Source organism: Sarcophilus harrisii, chromosome 1, assembly GCF_902635505.1.
Source record: "Sarcophilus harrisii chromosome 1, mSarHar1.11, whole genome shotgun sequence".
NCBI lineage: Eukaryota > Metazoa > Chordata > Mammalia > Dasyuromorphia > Dasyuridae > Sarcophilus > Sarcophilus harrisii.
Genome location: NC_045426.1, coordinates 326,957,707 through 326,981,667, shown reverse-complemented (window position 1 = coordinate 326,981,667; position 23,961 = coordinate 326,957,707). Strand labels below are relative to the sequence as shown.

Sequence of the window (23,961 nt, the reverse complement as noted above, 5' to 3'; positions counted from 1 at the left end):
AAGCAGAACTGTGGTTTAGGAAGATTATGGATCTGGCAGTGGTGTGCTGAATGGATTGGAGGTGGGAGAGACAAGAGACCATTGAAATAGTCTAGGGTTAAAATTCAAAGGATCTAAGGCAGAGTTTCTTAATTCATTTTTGCGTCCTGGATCCCGCTAGCAATTTAATTAAAGTCTATGGACCTTTCCCAAAAACATGTTTCTAAGTGCACAAAATAGAAAGGACTACAAAGGAAATCAATTCTATTGAAACACAGATGTAATTTTTACAATTCGTGTCCATGGATTCTTTAAAATCTATTTATGAACCACAGATTAAGAACCTCTAGTCTAGGGTGATAATACAGAACGTGGGTAGGTGTGAGACATCACTACTAGTACTAAACAATGATGCTGATGATGATAACTGACATTATACATTACTCCAGCCCTCAAATGGTTTTCTTAAACAATAAAGAAAAAATGTTATTTCCCAGAGTCATTGATATTTTCATCTTTTTGTCCTAAAAGGAGAAAAAAATATGTAGACATGTATGTCCAAAGCAAGGTAAAGGAATTGCAGGAGGACTTATAATCACATCTTATGAAGCCTGAAGAAAGAGGATAAAGATGGTTTAGTATGGAGAAGAAAAGATTTAGAGGAGATATGGTCACTGTTTTCAAATCTCTGAATGACTATCATGTAAAAGTAATATTAGCTTTATTTTATTCCCAAAAAGCAGGACAAAGACAAAGGATAGCTATTGTGTCAAGAAAAATCTTATATCCATCTAAGAAAAAAAATAATCATTAAGGATTTACTAAAAAAAAAAAAAATGAATGTGTTACCTAAGACTTGTTAATTCCTTGCTAGTAGTTTAGATCACTACTCATTAGGGATATGATACATTAGATTCATCAGTAGGTTAGGGTTGTACCAGAATAACTTCTAAGGTCTCTTTCTAAGTTTTCAATTCTGATTCTATGATTCCTATATATCTTATCATCTCTCTGACTCCACAAGACCAGCATCATCTCTGTATCTCCCATAGAATATTGTATTGTCTCATATATATTTTTGTGCTCAATAAGTATCTATTCAATGTATGGATACATATGATTAGAAAGATTAAAATGAAGGTAAGTTTTGGGAAGAAGGCTAAATTTTTTCATTGGGGTTTAAAATGCTGAATACACTGATATTAAGAGAATTTCAAATCCAGGAATGAGTTAAGATTATATCAATGATCCCTGCATTAAGTGAAAAGAGCCTGAATTAAGGTGTGATAATAGAAATGTAAAGGAACACAGGGAAGAATTTGAATACTAATACAATGTTGGTGGAACTGTGAACTGATCCAACCATCCTGGAGAACAATCTGGAATTATGTCCGAAGAGTTATAAAATTGTATTTACTCTCTGGCTCAGCAATACTCCTATTAAGTTTGTTTCCCAAACTAATTAGAGAAAAGGAAAAATGTGTGTTCTAAAATATTTATAGTAACTCTCTTTGTGGTGTCAAAGAACTGAAAATTGGTGGACCCCTATCAAGTGGGGAATGACTAAACAAGTTGTGGTATATGACTATGATGGAATACTACTGTGCTGTAAGAAACGATGAGCAGGTTGATTTTAGGGAAAAAAAACCATGAAAAAATTTGCACGAAATAACAGAGTGACATAAGAAAAACCAAGAAAATATTGTATATAGTAACAGCAGTTCTTTGAATTTGTTATTCAAAGAACAACTGTGAATGACTAAGTTATTCTGAGTATTGTAAATACCCAAATAGATTGCAAAAGACCCATGAAGGAAGAAGCTATCTACCTACTAAGAAAGAAATAATAAATAGAAGTATGAATGGTGTGTGTGTGTGTGTGTATGTGAGAGAGAGAGAGAGAGACAGAGACAGAGAGAGACAAGAGACAGAGAGAGAGACACACAGAGAGAGAGACAGAGAGACACAGAGACAGAAACAGACAGACACACAGAGAGAGAAATGGGAGCCTCAACCCATTTGGTAGAATGATAGTTCACTAGTATGAGGTGAGGGTAGGGGTAGGGAATAAGAAGACAGTTTAGAACTTAAGATATAACTAAAATATTTTTTAAATTAGATTAAGGGAGAAAAAAAGGAACAGAAGAATATGGGGTAGAGGAATCTGTAACACTGATATCATAATCTCTTAAACAATAGTGTGTATAGTTCTGAAGTGTTTTTTATTTTTAAGTTTTATTTAGGGAATTTAAACATGCTCTGAAAGTGCTTCATTTAATCAGTTTATATTTCACTAAGCCATCTGTCCCTAAAAAAAGTGTTAATTTTCTGTTGTACTTACTATTAAAAATATCCTCCTGAGCAGGTATAAATGAAGGGTGGTAGTTATTCTTCTAGGAATTATTGTTGAGGTAGCAGAGAAGATGATGAATTTGGAGGTGGGTGGGGTAGCACATGCACTATAAATTTAGCACTTTTAGTTGTGAGACCAATTTTTAGTTCTTTTCATATACTATAACTTCTATTTAGGTGCTGATAGATATAGTACATGGACTGATTTCCATCATTCTTTATAAAGAACCATGTTGAGCTTTCAATCCCACTTAGAAACATGATAGTCCAAAGTCAGTCTTCATTGTTCTTGCAAATATTCAAGAGTGAGTATAGCAGTGAAATTCATTAACCTTTCATTCTAATAAAAAGCCTCAGTATTTCATTCCAGAGTGGAAAGATGACTATTGGGCCCCACTCTAATTAGACACATACAGCTATGCATGTTAAAACAATCTGCCTTAGTTTCAGACAAAACCAATGTTAATTCTTCACTTCTGCTTCCAAGTCACAGTTCTGCTAAGGAAAACATCTTGGAATCCATCCATTATATCATAAAGGAAAATGTCACAATTTACTATGGAGTGGGCATTGTCATAGACAAATGTTAACCATTGCTTTAAAAATCACTACTTCTATACAGCCAAGTTAAGAATGAAGGCCAGATAAATGAATTATTTAAAAAATAGGCATTTATTTCCAGCTATATTTCTTTTTTTTTTTTTATTTAATAGCCTTTTATTTACAGGATATATACATGGGTAACTTTACAGCATTAACAATTGCCAAACCTCTTGTTCCAATTTTTCACCTCTTACCCCCCCCACCCCCTCCCCTAAATGGCAGGATGACCAGTAGATGTTAAATATATTAAAATATAACTTAGATACATAATAAGTATACATGACCAAAACATTATTTTGCTGTACCAGAAAGAATCAGACTCTGAATTATTGTACAATTAGCTTGTGAAGGTATTTCCAGCTATATTTCAAAGACCATCCAAGTATTTCCTCTACAAAAATGTAATTCATTTTTGGACGTTCACTTACTCTACAACAAGTCACATATGATTTCTTAGGAAATACCAAAAGTAGGCAGAAATATTTTAGAAGATACCCTATTTCATAAGGAAATCGGGATATTATACAAAGTAACCAAAGTACTTTTTATCTACAAATAACCTAATGAATTCTGAAGAATCATCAGAAAGACTGGGAGACCTCTGAATCATAGTGGAGAGCCTTTGAATTCAACAGATTCCATCTGGTTCAATGGCTCGACTAAAGCAAAAAGATTCAGTGTTTGCTTTGCTCCTTATAGTCAGGTAAATGAATCTGCAAAGATAAATGGCAATCTGATTTTGATTCAAGTAGACATGAATTCTTCTACTATTGACCACTCTACTTCAAGATTAAAAAGGATTTTCAATAGTCATCCAGCTTGTTAGTACAACTTTTAAAGTTATTATTATTATATTAAGATTTTAATGTATTTAATAAAAATTTTTTTGGTGTCACATGGATTTGGTTCCTTCATCTGTGAAAGTCAGGAATTAGGATGCTTCTAAGAAAAAGTGTTAGGGAAGCACAGAACTTGTTCAGATCTGGTCAGAAAAAAAGAAGATTCCCTTTCCATGCAGAGGTAGGTTTCTTTGAATATGAGCCAGTCAAACAAATATAGTCAAACATAATTAGTATATTCATTAGGTTTGATGAACTACACTTTTTTTCCTCTTACTTTTAAATTCTTTGTTACAAAGTCTTCAGTTAGTTTTAAGCTTTGGTTCCTTTAACATGGGGTGTTTTCCTTTAAGTAATAAAGCTTAAAACTACCAAAGACTTTAGGAATACCCCATATTTGGGAAGGAAATTGATAAAAAAAAGATCATCTTTGAAAATATATCAATAAGATTTTTAAAAGAACATAAAAACCTAAGCATAATCTTGTCATAAAGACAGGGAAGAGTTTGTTTACTCTTGAATGATTATTTAGCCTTAAACAGTTACTCAATTAAGCTGACATTTAATGAGAATTTTTCTTTTGGCTTGGTACAAAATTTACCTCATTGAATGTTCTCACATCTAAATCATATTAATTTTTACAGTCAAAACAAATAAAAAACAATAACAATAATCCCAAATAACCCTTTCAATCAACAAACTGGGTTGCAACTATGTGTTAAGCACTAAGGTGCAAGAAAAAAGGGAGAAAAATGTTGCATTTGCCATGAAAACTACAATGGTCAAAGAGATGTTGGAAGTCATTTGGTCAATCTCCTCATTTAATATGTAAGAAAACAATCTCATAGTGACTAAATGACTTAGTACTCAACATCACACAGACTAACTTTGCAAGGAAAACATTTTAAACTCATTCCTTTGCAAAACACACTTTGGATTTCCTCTACTATGCCTTCCCTTTCCCTTTTTAGCTTTCTTTATGCATTGTTCTCACCCCCATCCCCATTAGAATGTAAACTCCTTTAGAGTAATGGCTGTCTTTCTTTCTGCTCATCTTTTCATTCTCAGAATTCAGTACAAGTCCTGGCTCATAGGAAGTACTTAATAAATGATTGATGATTGACTGAACACCAAATCTTTTGATCTTTTCACTATATCATGCAAATAAAGCAACATCAATACAGCTCAATACAAGCAGATGTCACATGGTGTTAAGATATGAGAAATAGAGGCTGAGACTAAGGAATTAATCCTGAGATTCTTGACCTCATTTCATGACTTGACTTTGTGAAATTAAATGTTATTTAAGTTCCTGAGGTTAGTTTCCTTAGCAATTAAATAGGGGGCTTTAACTAGAAAGTCCCTTCTAACTCTAACAGTCACATTCTTATGTTAAAAATACTCCAGGAAAAATGGAGGTAAAGAATTGCAGTATGGTAGAGTTAATCTACAACACTTACTGATGTGATTTCAGTGACTGAGACAATAATAAAAAAGACATTTTAAGTATAGTTTATAGAGGGGAAAGTGAGCAGAATCTGTCGTTAATTTAATTATTTATTTAATTTTTCCCCCAGTTACATTTAAAACAATTTTTTTTCACATTTATTCTAGGATCTCTCTCTTATTAACACCCCCAATTAAAAAACCACACGTGAAGTTATGAAAAGCATTTCCATAAAAGTCATATGAAATAAAACATAGATCTTCTCACCCTAATGGGGGAAAAAACCCTCAAGAAAAATAAAGTCTAGTGAGAGAGACAGAGACAGAGAGTTTGGGATGGGGTGGGGCAAAAAAGGAGGAAGGAAAGGAGAGAGAGTACTTTAATCTGTATTAGGACACAATCAGTTCCTTCTCTGCATATGGACATCATCCCAGAACATTGCTATTACTTTGTATATAGTACATTTCATTTTGCTTGAGTTCATAGAGGATTTTCAAGTTTTTTTGAGAGTATCCTGCTCATCATTACCCACAGAACACTAATATTCCACCACAAACATATATCACAATTTATTCACCAATTCCATAATTGATGGGCATCCCCTAAATTTCCAATTTTTTGCCCTAAGAAGAGAACTGCTAAAAAAAATTTTTTTTGTATATATAGGTAATTTTCCTTTTTTTGTTTTAAATGTCTTAGTGTTCATACCTAGATGTGGTGTTGTTAGGTCCAAGGGTAAGCATGAATTTATAACCTTTTTGATATAGATCATTATTTCTTTCGTTATTGTGTCAATGTTCTTTTTTTAATCACAACTTTCAGGTAGCCCAATTATTCTTATATTTTCTCTTTTTGATCTTCAGATTTGTTGTTTTCTTATAAGTCACATTATGTTCTATTTTTTTCATTCTTTATAATTTTTTATGTTATTTTTTTGGTCTCTTATAGCTTCACTGGCTTCCTCTTGCCAAATTCTAATTTTCAAAGAGTTGTTTTCATCTTTAAGACTCTCTATCTCCTTTTCTAATTGGTTAACATTTTAAAAATAATCTTGGTTTTTTTTTGGATTGTTTTTATTTGTTTATTTGGTGTAACGTATGGGCTAGTTTTCTCGAGAATCTCTGGACACCGGTCCTTGGTTTTAGCAGGAGAGTCCCTACAAGGATGGTCAGGGATAGAATCTGGAGTCTGAGCTCAAGCACACTCTCACTCGAGTATGAATTGTATAGGACTTATCAGTAGCTACAATAAAAGACCACACGTTCTGGAATATATGATTATATTCATATGTACTGAAATCATATATACTGACAAGTAAAAGAACTAGGCCTGTGGCCAATAATGTTACATCCAGCAAAATTATCTACGATATGAACTTGCAGATTTTCAGGATTTCTTTCAACCAAACCCAAACTCGATAGAAAATGTAATATATGAGAGTCAATATCCAAGATAAATTTCAAGGAATTTAACATGGACAAATTGTTTATGTTTTTTACATGGACATGTATAGTATATGTTTAAGATCGGCATCAGCAATTGGGTAGTTCAAAAGAAAGATTAGGGCAGAGTTAAGGTAAAAGTAGTAATCACGTTATATAAACAATGTGCAGAGGAAGATAGACACAGAGGCATTAGAGGGGGAAAGAAGCCTCACAGTTCTGAAAACCTACTCACATCTGGAATAAGTCAAATAGGCAATACAAAATATATAGCATGAAGGGTATAGCACCCTCCAAAATCTATAAAGAAATAAAGGGAGAGAGATGGCAGAGGGGGAAGGAAAGGGTAGAAGACAAGAGAGAGATCCATGTGTGTGGGGAGGTTAAGTTACAGCAAAGCAAAACAAAGAGAAGGGATAGTAAAGATATGTGTATGTGTGTATGTATGTGTATCTATATATGTATACATACATATGTCCTTGCTTTATTATAGCCTGCTTGGAGGAGGTGGAAGGGATGAAAGAGGGAAAAATAAAGTTAAAAAAGTACACAGCAGAGAACAAAAGAACATCCTACAGGAAGTAAAGATGGACGCTCATGAATATAATTTCTTCTATTATTTTATATTCTTTCTTGAACTGACAATTTATGTTATATATTTTAAATTCTCCCTGATGTTCAGCTGAGCACATGACAATGTTCTGTTGTTTTTTTTAAATAAACTAAATTTTAAAAAATTAAATTTTAAGAGGGGCTCTTGAAAAGAGATTAAGAAACATTAATATAGGATACATAAAGGTGGATACTGGGCAACTAGGTGCCACAGTGGGTAGAGCATTGGGCTCAGAATCAGGAAAAATCACCTTCATGAGTTCAAATCTGGTCTTAGACACTTAGGTAATTTAATTCTGTTTTTCTCAGTTCCCCATCTGTAAAATGAGTTGGAGAAGAAAATGCCAATCCATTCCAGTATTTTTGCAGGAAAACTCTAAAAGGTCACAAAGACTCAGACATGACTGAAAAGACTCAACAACCAAGATAGCTGTCACCTGGAAAATGGCATCCATATCCAGAGAAAGAACCATGGAGACTGAATGCAGATCTCAGCATACTAGATTTACTTTTAAAATTTGCTTTTTGTTTTTTCTTTCTGGTGGTCTTTTCCTTTTATTCTGATTCTTCTTTCACAACATGACTAATATGGAAATATGTTTAATATGACATTAAGAGAGAGGGAGATGGTGAGAAAAAGAGAGGCAAAGGAGAGGAAGGTGAGAGAGGGAGGAAGAAAAGGAGGGAGAGGGAGAGTGGGAGGGTAGTCTTCACATATTTGAGATAAAGAGCTTCCTAACTTAAAGGGTTTGAAACTTCTTGGTTACCTTCAACTTGATTTAGCCCATCTGCCAACACACTTTATATTTTTTTAATTAAAAAAATTTTTATTAAAGCTTTTTATTTTTCAAAACATATGTGTGGACAATTCTTCAACATTAGCCCTTGCAAAACCTTTTGTTCCCCCACTTCCCTCATGCCTTCCTCTAGATGGCAAGTAGTCCAATATATGTTAAACATGGTAGAAATATATGTTAAATCCAGTATATGCATATATATTTATACAATCATTGTGCTGTTCAAGAAAGAAAGAGAAGCAAAATAAAATCCAAACAACAACAACAAAAGTGAAAATGCTATGTTGTGATCCACATTCAGTTCCCACAGTTCTCTCTCTGGGTGTAGATGGCTCTCTTCATCACTGAACAACTGGAACTGGTTGAATCATCTCACGTTGAAGAGAGCCATGTCCAGAACTGATCATTGTATAATTTTCTTGTTGCCATGTACAATGATCTCCTGGTTCAGCTCATTTCACTTTGCATCAGATCATGTAAGTCTCTCCAATCCTCTCTGTATTCATCCTGCTGATCATTTCTTACAAAACAATAATATTCCATAATATTCATATACCACAATTTATTCAGCCATTCTCCAACTGATGGGCATCCACTCAGTTTCCAGTTTCTAGCCACTACATGCCAAGACACTTTAACTGGAGAGTTGGATGATAAGTGGACACTAAACGAGGATGAGCAGCCTCGACAAGAGCTCAGCAAACCTTCACATTAGTGGGTATAGTTCTCCCTGAACACCACATACCCCACACTATATATGGGATACCCCATACACAGAAGTACATGGGAATCAAAGAAAAGAAATGTTTTCATTCAATAATTATAAATGTGGCAAAGTGAAAGTAAATTTGCATTTGATTTGATTGATTAAAGATAAAGGAGTTGGCAGTGCTTTTCCAGTAATTTGAGAGCTTCCTTTCCCTGATAAATAATAATTTTAAAAATCATCAAGGACAGGGAATTCTCAGATTGCCTGAGAGGAAAAGGATTGGCACTTATTAATAAATATTACTACCCATCTCCTGTTCAAAAAAGGCTCCCAGGATCCAGGGAAAATCATTCCAACTTAACTCCATTAACCCACTTATTTCTACATGAGATATTCTTAAGATCAAGGATTAGACAGTGAAAGGATCTTGTACAAAGTCCTAAAAGCCACTTTTGGATAATCTCCAACACAAATCTTCTAGTACAGATTTTCAAGAGACAAACTATTGCTCTTTGGAAGCAATAGAGAAACCACAAAAGGCAGCATTTCCCTGCTTCTACAATTTTTTATTATCCTCATTGGTAGGTGTGTTTGCTTTGATGTCTCAGCTTCAAACTTAGTGTCAAATTTACTAAAAACAAACATACCACACTTATTCAGAGCTCATACAAGACTAGACTCTTGGCTGCTGAATATTTTCCATGTGAATTCTCCTTGGGAAACTTCTGTTAGTGACTTATCAATAAAACACTAAAATATCTGGTAACTATACAGCATATTAACACTCATTTCTCTTCTCTTTACAAACGATTTCTCATGGATTCATCTATACATATATGTATTATACCTAAACACATACATATACACATATATTTGTGTATATATATGTACACACACATATAAACCAGAACACAATTTATTATTTTCCTCTTTCTGTCAAGGGCACTGACATTCACACAATCTTCTAACCTATGAGCTATCCTCAGCCCTTTCCTTTTATTCTCTTCTAACTAGTCAGTTCTAACTTTGTGCCACACAATCTCAAACAGGCCCTCCATTTTGCTAGGCACTCCTATATCTCCCTTATCAGTTCACTATCCCATTCTCCACAGCAGCATTTCCAAACTTTTTTATCCTTGCCAAAACTTCCTAAGGCTCCTCCCTCTCCAACTCTGAACTGAGAATCTTGGCTCCTATTTTACAGAAAAAAATGAACCCGTTTGCCAGGAGCTCCCTCTCTCTCACCTCATATCATTTAAATGTCCTCTTTTATTTTCTCTTCTTTCACCTATCTTACAAAAACGAGATGGCCCTACTCCTTGCCAGGACCATCCCTTCTTACCTGCACAAGCAATCCCATTTTATCCTATCTCCTCCAACAGATTGACCCCTCCATATCTAATTAATTGATTTTCTACTACTCTACTAATTAATTTTCAATTAATTTCCAATCTCTTCCTGTCTACTGATTCCTTCCCTACTGCCTACAATTATGCTCATGTTTTCCCCATCTTAATACAACACTCACCCCATCCTTTTACCCCCACTCTTGTCATTTTCACTTGTATCTGATTTTTCATGACTCTATTTTGTGTTTTCTTAGTAAAGATATGGTGTGATTTGTCATTTCTTTCTCCAGCTCATTTTGGCAATGATGGTTAAGTGACTCAGTCACACAACTAATAAATGCTGAGGCTGGATTTGAAATCAGATCTTTCTGACTCCAGGTCTGGTGCTCCATTGTCTGTGCCACATAGTTGTGTCTTATCACTGCTTTCTACATCCATATAATGCCCTCCCATTTCTTCTATCCTCCTTTTTGAAGCCAAATTCCTTTAAAAATCTTTCTCCAGTGGGTATCCCTACTTTATCTCTTCTCATTCACTTCTTAACATCTTATAATCTGACCTCTGACTTTATCATTTCACTGAAATTGTTTTCCCCAAAGTTACCAATGATCTCTTAGTCACTGGATTCACTGGGATTTTCTCAGTCCTTGTTATTCTTTTTAAAAATTAATTAATTTGGTTATGCATGTCCATTTATTTTTACATATTTCATTATAAATCATATTGGGAGAGAAAAATCAGAGCAAAAAGGAAAAATCACAAGAGAAAAAGAAAACAGAAGAAAAAGACAATAAAAAGTGAACATAGCACATGTTGATCTATATTTAGTCTCCATAGTTTTCTCTCTGTTTATTACAATTGCCTTAGATCAGTGAACTGCTGGGAAAAACCAAGTCTGTCATAGTTGATCATCCCATAGTCTTGCTGTTACTGTATACAATGTCTCCATGGTTCTGCTTGTTTTGCTCAGCATCAGTTTGTGTAAATCATTCCAGGCTTTTCTAAAATAAGCTTGTTCATCATTTTTTTGTAGAACAATACTATTTCATTACTTTCATATACCACAGCTTATTCAGCCATTCCCCAATTGATGGGCATTTATTTACTCACTTTCCAGTTCTTTGCCACTACAAAAAGAACTGCTACAAACATTTTTGCCCACATGCATCCTTTTCTCTTCTTCTTCTTTTTTCCTGAGATAATTAGGGTTAAGTGACTTCCCAGGGTCACACAGCTAGGAAGTGTTAAGTGTCTGAAACCAGATTTGAACTCAGGTCCTCCTGACTTCAGGGCTGGTGCTCTATTTGCTGCGCCACCTAGTTGCCTCCTTTTTCCCTTCCTTATGATTTCTTTGGCATACAGACCCAAGAAAGACATGGCTGGATCAAAGTTTTATAGCCCTTTGGGCATAGTTCCAACTTGCTCTCCAGAATGGTTGGATCATTCACAATTCCACCAACAATGTATCAGTGTCCCAGTTTTCCTGCATCCCCTCCAACACTTATCATTATCTTTCTTTGTCATTTTAGCCAATCTGAGAGGTGTAAGGTGGTAGAGTTGTTTTAATTTGCATTTATCTATTCAATAGGGATTTAGAGCATTTTTTCAGATGACATTTTTTTTTCATATGGCTTTAATTTCTTCAACTGAAATTTTTCTGTTCATATCCTTTGACATTTATCCATTGGAGAAGTCCTTATTATTCTTGACTTCTTGCAGCCTGCAATACTGTTGATCACTCTCTCCTCTTGAATATTCTTTTTCCTATTTTTTTTTTTTGAGAGATCATTCTTTTTTGCTTCTTATATCAAACTGCTCCTTCTCAATATCCTTTGCTGGATTCTCATTCAGGTCACTTCTTCTAACTATAGATGTCTTTCTGTCCTGGACTCTTTACTCTTCTTTTTCTATACTATTTCTCTTGGTGATCTCATCAATTCTCATGTGTTTAAGTATCTCTATGCTGATGATTCTTCAATCTACCTATCTTGCCCTATCTCTGCCAACTTCTAATCTTATATCTCTAAGTGCCTTTCAGATGTGTCAAACTGGATATCTAGTTTAAGCTTAACATTCAAAATTGAACTCATCATCTTTCCCCTTAAACCCAAGGTAGTGCCATTTCCCCAATCCTTCAAGATGGAATCTAGGTGGAATCCTCAATTCCTCACTATCTCTCCTCCTACCCTGGCCCCTACCCACACTCAATCTGATTGTCAAGATTTGCAACATCTCTTAAACATGCCTCCTTTCTTCTCTGATACTGCAATCACCCCAAGGCAGCAACTTTATCAATTCATGCTTACACTATTGCAATAACCTGCTGGGGAGGGGTCTACCTGCCTAAATATCTCTCAACTCCAATCTAATCTCTATTCAGCCACCAAAGTGATTTTCCTAAGCAAAGATCCAACCTCCAGTGGCCCCTGTTACCCCTGGATCAAATACAGTATATCTAAACTATAATACCTATATTCTTTGATCCAGTGATATTGCCTTCCCTACTATTCCACAAACACAGGATTTTTTTCTTGGCTTTGGGCATTTTCTCTTCAGCTTCCCCATGCTAGAAATGCTCTTCTGTTTCATCTCCACCTATCAGTTTCCTGAGCATCCTTAAAATTTCAACTAAGATCCTATCTTCTACAGGAAGCATTTATCAACTCCTCTTAATCCTAGTATCTTCCTTTAAAAAATTATTTCCTGTCTTTCTTGTTTGTACACATTTGTTTGCCTGTCATCTCCCCCATTAAATTGTGAACATCTCTAGGAGAATACAGCCAGGAAGTTAAAGGGCTGATTGAATTTTTCTTCTTTAACTAGGCCAAATATCATTCCTCTATAAAAATTCACTTGAAATCGGGATGACAAAAAGTGGAGGAGTTACCAGAGCATTGGACAAAGAGAATGAAGCCCAAAAGTACTATGATTAAATGAAGAAGCTGCCACAAACTAGATCTACTAGAAAATAAACACTGTCTTATTTGTCTTTCTGATAACAAAAACCTAGTACTTCCTGTGCATTCAATAAGTGCTAAATAAATATTTGTTGAATAAAAGAATGAAGTGATAAAAGAAACAGGAAGAACAAAGGCCCTTGAATTGAAGATCCAGAGCTGGAAGGATCCCCAAACTCCATTTAGTCCAATGCACTTATTTTAAAGATTAAAAAACAAAACACAGAGGGTAGGGACGTATAAGTGATTTGATCAGGAACATGCTAACAATAAAAGACAGAATCTGAGTCCAGGTCCTCTGAATATCAAGCCAGTGTTATTTACTGTGCCACCCTGGCTTTTTATGGTTTACACAGACAAATGTACTCTTAAGGAAGAAAAGCAAACAGAATGAATAGAAGGTGAACATTTTACTGATAAAGCACCTCTGGGAAGTAGGTCCTCTTAATATCATTATTCCCATTTTATAGATGAAGAAAAACACTCAGAGAGGTGAATTGCCCATAATCCTACAGCTAGTTGATTGGTTGTTCTTTGTTTTTAAAGAGGACCAAAATGTAACCACTATGTTAGAGTCCATTTACAGCCTGTCTGACTGTGGCTGATCAGACCAATACAAGCTCAGAATACTCTGACCCAGATGGAACACAAATAGTCCCTATGAACATTTGAGGTGGATTCTCAACTTTGCCCATCTCATGTTTCTTCTGAGCTAATCCAATTTTGCTTTGTTCATAGAGCACTGCGCCTTCTCTAATGAGGGCTCGCTGTGTTGTGCGGTTCTGTGCAAGTATCTCCCATGTCATACAATCAATTCTAAAGTTCTTAGAGGGACCTTGAGAGTGTCCTTGCATGTTTTTTCTGACTACTGGGAGTGCTTGCCCCTGTGAGTTCTCCATAAAATAATCTTTTTGGCAAGCATACATTTGGCATTTAAATAAAACGGCCAGTCCCATGGAGTTGCATTCTCTGTAGTAAAGTCTGAATGCTTGGTAGTTTAGTTTCAGCAAGGACCTCTGTATCTGTGTCTTTAGAATCTTCCCAAAACAATTCAAATGGAAGCCATTCGGTTTTGTGGCTTGATGCTGGTATCCTGTCCAGGTTTCACAGGAATACAACAATGAGGTCATTGTCCATCTCAATAAAGGTAAAGGGAAGAAAGTGTCCTGTGATAATTATAGTGGGGTCTCTTCGTCGGGGAGAGGGGGGGAGGCAAAACTCTTGCCAGTCCTAATGAATAGGCTGATCCCACACCTTCAGAATCATGCAGCTAAATAAGTATTAGAGGCAGGATTTGAAAGCCAAGTTCAGTGTTGCTCTATCTATAATAACAAACTGTTTCCCTAGAGAAATGAGGGAGCAAGGTAGTGCTATGGATAGAGTCTCAGATACTTCCTGACTTGTGACCCTGGGCAAACAACTTAATCTCTGTCTGACTCAGTTTCCTTGTGTATAAAGTGAAAATAATAATAGCATCCAATTTATAGAGTTGTGAGCATCAAATGAGATAATATTTGTAAAGAGTTTAGCATAGAACCTAACACAGGGGTCCTCAAACTTTTTAAACAAGGGGCCAGTTCACTGTCCCTCAGACTGTTGGAGGGCCGGACTATAGTAAAAACAAAACCTTTGTTTTGTGGGCTTTTAAATAAAGACACTTCATAGCCCTGGGTGAGGAGGATAATTGTCCTCAGCTGCTGCATCTGGCCCACGGGTAGTTTGAGGCCCCCTGATTAGCACATAGGCCTTTAATAAATGTTTTTTATTTCTTTCCTTTCCCCCCAAGAAAGGAGGAAAAATTCTGAACATTAATTCATACTGTAATGGTACACAAAAGCCAAATACACTACACTACTGGGTACAGATCTAATAGCACACATCACCGAATGTGAATGAATAATGCCGTTGATCCCACATGCATTATTAAAGCAGAGAATGAGAAAATAATTTAAAAATTTTTGTTCTAAAAGTGTACTATAAGATACAATATAATGTCATATTGTATTGTAAAAGGTTTATGTTTTATTTTGATCCAGATTTGCAATCTCACTGGTACTCAGAAAACTCAGTAAGGAAACTCTTTCAATCAACGCAGAGGGACCATTATTCTATAATTTGTCCTTTGAAGCTGTAGCATATGTAGCAGCCACACCCCAGTAAAATTATCTCAGTTATACCAGACTGAAGCTCTCCAGTAGAGGTGAGTTGGCAGGATGTCTATTTTAAGCATAGGAAGATTCCCCTCCAGATTGGGCAGATGAGAACCCATTAATACTTTTTGCCTGTTCTTCCTCTTCATCCTTCCCAATATAGGTCACAAGCAACCCATTTCATGCCTTCATAAATTGTTTTAGTGAGTTTCTACAGTTAAAAAAAAAGTCTATCACTTGGTGATGACCTTCCTTTAAGAGAGCCTTTCTACAATTAGCTAAATTGGTTACTGAAGAACCAACACAGCCCATTGCTGAGTCTTTTCAGCTTGAAGGGACCCACCAGGGATTTAATTATATCAGCAAGGATTCCCCAAATTCAGGATCACTACTACAGCACAATAAGGCACAGGACCAGGGCTTGAAACAGAATGTGATAATTCCTTGGAGTGTCAGTAATGCACTACTTGGAAGTAAGAGGGAATTCAGACTTATTTTTTTCTGTTGTTGAAAATTTGTACTTCATTTTTTGACAGATCACAGGAAGAAGAAAGGGGCATCTTTGGGTATTTTCTTCCACTGTCATCTTCCTCTATAGTTAATCTCTAGGAGAAGCTAGAGAAAAAGCATCTTTCTAAAATTATGGCTTCTAATCATAACTTCTTCCAAAATGAATTAGAACCTAGGAAATGGGAGACAGGAGACTCTGAAGCTGATTCTTCCTCAGAGAATATCATACTTCCTGGGGCTGCTTTTGTCTAAACAGACAGACCTGCATTTGACCTCTTCTGTTGGTGCATCAGTAGAGCTCCAGAGCCACCTGAACAATACTATGTATTCCCTGACCTTTTCTTTCCTAGACACTAAGAATAAATGAAGAATTAGTAAATAAATACCTTTCCTCTATTGCTACTTCCCTCTGCACATCCAGCAATACCCTAGAGCCTCCTGAATGGCCTGCCTGTAGTCACACAATCCATATATTTCCTGGCTCTGTGGGGAACTAATGGAGTCAGTGCTTTCCCCTATACCACATTCAGTTAGATAATCCCAGGGGAAGCTGAAATTGCCCTAGGTTTCTTTGTTTTTGAAATGGGTTTCTTGGGTACTGGGTCAGAAATTCTTTAGGCAGTGAAAGCAGCAGGAGGGAGAAGACTCAAGAGTGAGTCTGTTCTTTCATTCCTTTTAAAGAGATTCTTCTAGCAGAATTTATGGACATAAAGCTGTCCAGAAAAGTGTACGTAGAGAAATGCCAGCAGCTGTGGGAAATTACCAGATTTGATTGGTATTTCTGTTTTGCCTATTATGAAGTAGAGCAAATGAGAGTATTTCCAGATTATTGAGAGCAATGAGCAAAATTCCACTATTTAAAGAATTTCAGAAGTATATTAAAAACATAATATGAAAGCATAACTTCTCATTAGAAGAAGGGTATATTTTTGAAACTAGGTATTAACCCTATCAATTCCTTTTCTCCATGTGTAAGGCAAGAGCTTCACTCTATTTTAGGCTCATCTGAATCTCTTAATTCTTTTTAAATTACTGACAAGACATATCAAATTCTGAATGCCATCTCAGACTATAAACATCTTGAATGCAGGAACCATGTCTAACTTATGTATGTCTCCCTCCCTCTTATGTCTAGTACTGTGCTTTGTCTTGAACAGACATAGCAGATACTGGAGTACTGGACTTGGAGCTTCTGAAGACCCGGGTTCACATTCTGCCTACTAACTGTATGATGCTGGCAAATCACTTAAACTCTTTGAGCTTCAGTTCCCTCATCTTATAAAGTGGAAATAATAATGGCATCTGCTTTATTCAGTCATTTTTGGTTGGGTCCAACTAAAAACCTATCTGAAATTTTCTTGACAAAAGATATTGGAGTATTTTTCCATTTTCTTCTCCAGTTTATTTTGTAGATGAGGAAACAGAAACAAATAGGGTTAAATGACTTGCCCAGGGTCACGCAGCTAGTATCTGAGGCCATATTAGAACTAAGGAAGATAGAAAAAATTATCTCTAGGCTTAAGGGTCCATCCACTGCTCCAACTAGCAACCAAGAATGGCACTTCCTTGACAGGATAGATTATGTTGTGAAAATCAAATGAGTTAACATGTACAACACCTCACAACATTAAAGGATTATGTAAATTCTAGCTATGGTTACTAATGATATTTTAATAAACAAATTATTTAGAAATTTTGTGATTATAAAAGATATGAATATGGAAAAGTAACAAACTAGAAATCAAAAGGTTTGAGTTCTAGATCTAGATTCACTTCTACTCACTACCTGTGTGTTTGTGGTTAAGGTCTTATCTCTGGACTTTTAGTTTCCTCATGTATGGAGGTTGGATTAGCTGATCTTTAAGGTTCCTCCAAGTTCTAAAAGTCTGTGTTCATAAATGATGATCATTTTATCTTTAAATCTAACCACATGTTTGATATTGCTGGGAAAAGAAATTGGGAATCTATGTTGATATATGACATATGAAGATAAAGTTTAAGCTAATGTACAATCTGGAACTCATCAAAACATCCACTACAGTTCTATTTATATTTCTTTTGTCATATCTAATCATGTATTTGTGTGAACTGAGCACTTGTGCTTCCATTATGTTTTCTTAGTACCTATCAGGAAATGATGATGATGGATGGATGACATTTATGGGAGATGCTTCCCCTTTATTTCTACATATTTAAAATCTATATACTGTTTAAATGGAGTCTTTTTTTTTTTTGCTCAAGTTTAAAAATGACCATCTTTCAAGACCGAATAAATAGAACCCAATATAATACAGAGAGCATTTATTAACTGCACATAAAAAAGATCCATGGCAAGTACTAAGGATATAAAGACAAAATTAAAAATCAGAGATTGTTTTAGCATAGTGTGCTGATAAGTAAAATTGTTAGTTTTTCCCTGATTTGGTCATTAATCCTGATGTGATCTTTAGTTAGAACAGAGTATATGTTTATTTTGCAGGTACAATACTTATCACTTTTGCAAATACAACAAAATATCTTTTAACATCCCGTGTGAAGTACTAATGGCTCCATCTCTCCCTATTTATCTAATTTCTCACCCATTATAGATCCAAACGATCCTCAGAGTCTTTATTATTCTTTGGGGAATCTTAAGTGGCTGATTAATTGAACTATTGTCCTCCCCTACCCATAAAATGGTTTTTGTCTGAGTCCCTATGAGGCCCTGCAGAGGATGGACAGATTATTCCTTCAAAATGAAATCTTGCCTATGACCCCCTCCTAGCCTGGTCTGCCCCTCAACTTACCTTTTCAACCTTTTTTTCTCAGTACAGCTTTTCATGTTCTCTGTACCACAGCTAAATTGGACTACTCCACATTCCCCGAACATTCCTGATTCCTTTACACTTTTCATGCTTTTGTTCATGCTGTTCCCTCCACAATAAATGGCTTTCATCTGTTTTATCTGTTGGAACCTTATCCAACATTCAAAGTGCAACTGAAATACCATGTTCTCCCTGATTCTTCCCTCCTCCCTGCTTCCTCTGAAGCCAGGAATAATTCCTCTTATTCTGACCTTTTTTTTTTTTTTTTTAAATAATACTTTGTTAATACTAACGTATAAGAAATTGTGCTCTATGGAACACATGTGGAGTTAAACCTGAAGGGAGTCAACCTATAGAGCATGCACTGAATTATCTTGTCTACTTTCAGAGAAACACTTAGTATCTCTGAAAGACTTGTCAAACTTGGGTGGTCCCTCACCCTGTGATGGTTGGAATATGGAGAAAGGCTGTATCAACTAGGAGTCTAAGCCAAGAATCCACTCAGTGGATCTTAAAAAGCAAATGATTCTACTTCTTATCTCTTTTTGCTTCTATTGCTCCATATGGCAAGTAACTCTCCTTCAATAGACTTCCTATAAGGAAGTGAGAGAGAAGCAGCACCCTTTTCCCAATCTTGGCAGCAATCAGCTCATAAACATTTATTAAGTGCCTGCTATGTGCCAAGTCCTGAGCTAAGCAATAGGAAGACAAATAAAGCCAAGTGGCTGGCTGCAAGCTCATAGTAGCTAAGGTAGGAGCTCAGCTAGGCAAGTTGAGCCTGAGTTAGCTTACACAGGTTTGAACTTGGGTCCCTGGCTTTATCTGTTTTGTACTTCTTTCTTTTTTCCATTTTTCATTTTTAGCTTTCAACATTTATTTTTATACGATATTGAGTTCCAAATTTTCTTTTTTTCCTTCCTCTCTTACTCCCCCCCTCAAAAAACAAGCAATCTGATACAGGTTATACATGTATACTCATTTTAAACATATTTTCATATTAGTCATGTTGTGAAAGAAAAATCAGAACAAACAGGAAAAACCATAAGAAAGAAGCAGCAAACAATTTTTTTTAAGTGAAAATAGTATGTTTTGATTCACATTCAATCTCCCTCTGGATACAAATGGCATTTTCCATTCAAAGTCTATTGGAATCATCTTGGATCAGTGTATTCCTGGGAAGCTAAATCTATCATAGTTGTTCATTGCATAATCTTGCTGATACTGTGTTGTACTTTTTCTTGATTACGTGACCATATAGTAATCCTCAAATGGATGAGTACAACTCTGAAGGCTTGTGTTTTAGGGGCTGGGAGATTTGGGGTCCATAGTTAATGTTACCTGCATTAATACAGGAGCTAACCATTCTATATTATAGTGATTTTTGGAAGATATGACTACTGACAGGAAGATGCTAGGCTAGAGGGAACTATTTAGACAATGCAGGTCTAAAGTGAAATATAAAATACTTATTCATCAATCTGAAAATTGTTTTGTTTTGATGAAGAATATAACACTAGTTATGTTACTGTAACCTATTTTAAGTCTTCTGTCAATGTGTATATAGAGAAAATAAATATCTGTCCCACAACTTTATTATATAACAAGTACCTTTTCAATCCCCTCTTTGGGGGTATCGTACATGTAAGCCGAAACCTAAATCTTAAGAAATTTTCCTTTGGATGGTAGGATAGGGCTTTAAAAAGGGAAAGATAACAAGCTCAAAGAATTCATCCCCTTTCTCTGATGTCAAATTCCCATAGTTTTGAACCAGGTCCACATGCATATAGATACAAAATAGATAAGTATTAGTGGAGAGGCAGGCAATGCAGAACTACAGCTTTTTAGCCCCAATGACAGTTTTTTTTAACTGCTAAATTAATTTTATGGTATTTGTCATATGCTGTTTTATATTACAGTTCTTGGTTTATATGTAATCTCTCTTCCCCAAATTTCTTGAAGTCATGGACTACAGCCACTAAATCTCTGTATTCCTTATGCATTCTAGGATACCTCATACATACAAATGCAATAATATTTCTAGAATATAATGTTGAATTAAAGGAGTTGGCTTTCTGCTCCTTCTTTATTATATTCTCAATTCAAATCGACAAACATTTATTTAAGTAACTATGTCCAAGGTTCTGTTCTAAGTGCTTGAGACACAAAGAAAAGGAGTGAAAATCCTGTTCTCATCATTACTGAGAGCTATATAAAGTCTCCTGTGTTCATTTATATAGGGTGTCTTAATATAGCTCAAAACTATTAAAATTTTAGGCTACTAAAATTTTCAACTGCCTTATGACTTTGGAGTCACTCTATATAATTAGATTGGTAGTTTTATTTACTGTAGTTGTAAATAGCCATGGAATAATTTCTACTATCAAAGTTGAGGAAATCTACTGGTTTAATGTGCTGTAACTTTAAAAAATATTTATTTCTGCACAGCTTTAATGCATAATCGTAAGAACTGGTAGAAGTGAGACAGAAGTGAGAGATTGTAAGGGAATGATTTTTTTCATGTAATAATAGATATTTCAAAAGGAAAGTAGAATTCTTGGAAATCCATGTAAGATATTTTAATTATAAAAGAAAGGAAAATGAACAACCCTATGAATAGCTCCAATATAATTTTTAAAGTAGCATAAATCAATTTAAGCAAAAGACAAAGTACCAAAAACAATGTAAATAGAAAAAGAAACAATATAAATGTGTTATTCATCAACTTTAGGATGTCTATAAGAATGTCTTAAAGGAAGAGCTAAAACTATCAAGAAAATGATGGAAAGATTTGAAACTAGAACTTAATGACACTAACAAAATTAGAAGGAAAAATTTTGAAATTATGAATGTGATTTTTAAAAGGTCTGAAAATATTAAGGGTAGATTCAGGAGCAGAATTAAATAAGTTGAAGATCAAAATCCACAGGCAAGAATAGAAATAGAAAATCAAGCTCCAGAAACAACTCAATAGAAAAGAGACCTAAAAACATGAAATAACCATATGATGGGGATAAAGAATAGAGCAAAATTTAGTAAGCTCTTAGTGCCTGAAATTCTGGAAAATATTATAATTTAAAATAATCTGATCCCTAATTAACCCATTGGGCAAACTATATCAGTCAGTATATGTGTGTTTATATACATATATAAATTTATGTGTGTATATTACATTTGTGCTCATATAGACATAGACATACATATATACATATGGATGCTTATAGATATATGGGTGGTGATGGTAGTATTTGTAATAGAATCCTGGAGACAGAAGGGAAAACTGGAGTTGATTGAATAGCAGAGCAACAAGGTCAAGCTTGTGTTTTTGGAAGATCCCTTTGATAACTGAGTGGAGGATGGATTGGAATGGATTAGAAACTCAGGGTTAGGCATAATGAGAGCCTGCTGCAGGCTACTTGCTATGACAGAGGAGAGAAAGAGACACATATGAAGTTAAAAATGATTTGGTAATTAATTAGACATGAGGGGTGAGGTTAATTAATAAAATATTTTATATGTTCATTGACTGGGTGACTATATAGAATTTCCTGGCCAAGTATCCAGCCCCAAGAACCAAAGGAAGTCCAGTTCTCTCTTTCATACCCTGAGTTTCTCTAGACATGTCAAGAGGGCAAATTACAACTATAAGAGTCAATAAATTATATAATAAAACCTCCAGAATTATTTAAAAACAAACAAGCAATTATACAAATATAAAGAATCCATACTATACCAAAAAAAAAGAAACTTAAAATTCAACTCTCCCAGACACATTATTCTCAAACTTCAAGACAATAGTGATAAAGAAAAATCTTTCAAAAGACAGTTATGACAGAATATGGGACAGCAAATCAAAATCACAATAAAAATTTCCAGAAATGATAAAAGATTTTGGATTGATCTCCTTCTCCTCCTTTCTCTCCTCCCTCCCCCTCTTCTTTTCCCTCCCCTTCCTTCCTCTCAATTAGTGCAACCTCTTCTTTGATTCTATGACAGCAATACAATTAATAATTAATTCCCATTCAAGGATGAAAGAAAATGTAGTCCCTTATAGGCAGAAAGGAACAGAGAGAAATACAAAGAAAAATAAGTGGTTATAGCTGTATTGCTTTGATTATGATTCCAGAACTGAGAAAGGAGGAGGAAAATTACTTGAAGGTATATATATACAGACAATATGAAATGGCACTTGACTAGAGTTTTGAAGGAATCTAATAGAGGTGAGGTGGAAGAGTTGTAGTGCATGAATAAAGACCTGTTTTCACTCTCTTTTGTTGAACAACTCTGATTTTCTAAAAATGTTAAATAATATAATTTCAAATATGAAGTACATCCAGGGTTTATATAACCCACCCTGGCCTGTGGCATCCTGATTTGACAGCTTAGTACCATTGGTTAAAAAAAAAAGTGTGTGTATGTATGTATGCACAGGTATGCATACATACAAGTGAAATAAGTAGATTGATAGACCTCTTTTTGTTGAAGCCATGTGGGCTCTTTGACTTTCTTTTCTAAATATTAACTATTCTTTTTATAACACATTCTAGAATTTTACCAGCATTTGGGAGTCAAACTTGCTCACCTATAGACTTCAGACTCTATTCTTTTCCCTTTTTATAGAAAATTAGGGCATGTCTCCATCCTGTTCTCCCTTTCCTATCATACAGAACCTTCAAAGATTGCTTAAAATGACTTGATAATCTGCTGAATATTTTTTTATATCTGAAAAGGTGGGGCAGGGCATAGTTTGTCTGAATCTGGAAACTTGAATTTATAATGGGCAGTTAGGTGCACTCATCTCTTATTCTGAGTTTCAGTCTTTATTAGTCATTTTTTTCTCTTTTTTTTTTTTCCATTCTAAAGATTCTTCTGCTAGATAAAACCAAAATGAAAATTGAGCAACTTTGCTTTCTGTCTGTTGTCAGGTATCATCCATCCCAAATGGCAACTCTATTTCTGATCCTTTACCTAAGATACTTTCAAAAAGACGTTGTTGTTCTTGACTTTCTTCTCTAATCTTAAGTGAGATTAAGTAATAATTTTAATTAAGATTTTCTAAGCATCAACATTCCTGGAAGTTTTAAAAGGGCCATATCATTACTTTCATACTGATGTTCACATATTCTTGTTTCTATCTTTTGTTTGTGTTACTTTTTGAAAATAAAGTTTGTTATAAGTTCCCTATGTATCTACATTAGTCTTAGACAACTACCCCTTTTCCTTTAGGATTGATTCTCTTCGGGTATTTAGAATTTCATTCTTGAGAGCATATCATTTCTCTCTGGCTAAATTCTCCTAAAAAACCAGATAGAATCACTTCTATCTGCAACTCTTGCAGAGAAGGGACTTATCACCCTGCTTCCAGGATGGTCTCTCAGCTCCAATTCAGGGGATCAAACTTTGTGGAAATGTGA

The 23,961-nt window shown here is 35.0% G+C and overlaps 1 protein-coding gene across 2 annotated transcripts in view; it reads right to left on the bottom strand.

Moving 5' to 3' along the window:
• Nucleotides 1–23,961, bottom strand: part of LOC100915922 (guanine nucleotide-binding protein subunit alpha-14) — a 94,187-nt gene that overhangs the window by 47,670 nt on the left and 22,556 nt on the right. Inside the window, exon 1 of one of the 2 annotated variants that reach the window (XM_023497699.2) lies at nucleotides 2,321–2,833. The exons of the other annotated variant lie outside the window; for it this stretch is intronic. The gene's annotated coding sequence lies outside the window, so the exon portion shown is untranslated. Of the gene's footprint in view, nucleotides 1–2,320; nucleotides 2,834–23,961 lie in introns of those variants that run through there. 2 annotated transcript variants of the gene reach the window in all.